The sequence below is a fragment of the Cynoglossus semilaevis genome, chromosome 3 (assembly GCF_000523025.1).
Source record: "Cynoglossus semilaevis isolate Cse_v1.0 chromosome 3, Cse_v1.0, whole genome shotgun sequence".
NCBI classification, from domain to species: Eukaryota; Metazoa; Chordata; class Actinopteri; order Pleuronectiformes; family Cynoglossidae; genus Cynoglossus; species Cynoglossus semilaevis.
In genome coordinates, this window is record NC_024309.1 from 15,655,123 (window position 1) to 15,655,958 (window position 836).

Sequence of the window (836 nt, forward strand, 5' to 3'; positions counted from 1 at the left end):
TTGTGCTGTGGGGTCCGCCCACAGCCGGAGGTGGAGGTGAGGGTGGGGGTGAGGGGGTGGGGAGGGCACTTAAATCATCAAACGAGCAGAATGCTAATGGGAACGGGCTAGCCAATAATTGCGGACCTTCTCTTGTCATATAATTGCAGTTAATGAAACGAGGAGACGCCGACTGCTGTGAGTGGATGATGTCACTTCCTGCAGCTCAACAACACACTGACCCCAGACCCCACAGTGTCGCTGAACACACTGGTCCTTGAAGGTGCTTGAATTTCCACTGTTCTGTTTTTGAAATGAAAATGAAGATTTTGTTCCCTCGTTGACATGTCACTTGTTTTACAGCTTTGATGATGTCACTTCCTCTGATTCCACTGAAAATGTATTTTTATTTCCTGTTTCCTCCGGTTAATCTAGACGTTTATGAAGCAGGTTAACTTGGTTAGAGGTGGAATGATAAGCCTTCAGCTGTGTGTGAGAATACCTGATGTTTTATTGAACGGCCATCTGACCCCTGACCCCTGACCCCTGGGACTCGGACCCTGAGTTGGACCGAGGAAAAGTCTTTACCATTTTACTTGTGAACGTTGGTTCATGATGAGAAATCTTTCAGCCGGAGCTCAGAGTGATTCTCTCTCTGTGTGTGTGTGTGAGTGTGTGTGTGTGTGTGTGAGTGTGTGAGTGTGTGTGAGTGTGTGTGTCTGCTGTCACTCATTCATCGCTTCGACGGCAAGAAAATGGAAAAGAAAAAAAAGAAATCAAAAATCCAAACTTCAATCCTTCAGACAAATGATGTGTACAGTCTAATCAAGTCTCAGGTTATTAACAGACCGGGGGGG

At 46.3% G+C, this 836-nt stretch overlaps 1 long non-coding RNA gene across 3 annotated transcripts in view; it reads left to right on the top strand.

The window, feature by feature from the left end:
• LOC112486831 (uncharacterized) overlaps positions 1-836 on the top strand; it is a 7,083-nt gene that overhangs the window by 2,771 nt on the left and 3,476 nt on the right. For 2 of the 3 annotated variants that reach the window (XR_003049369.1, XR_003049368.1), the window contains exon 3: positions 150-262. This is a non-coding gene — a long non-coding RNA (uncharacterized LOC112486831). Of the gene's footprint in view, positions 1-149; positions 827-836 lie in introns of those variants that run through there. The other variant, XR_003049367.1, reaches the window with a different exon arrangement.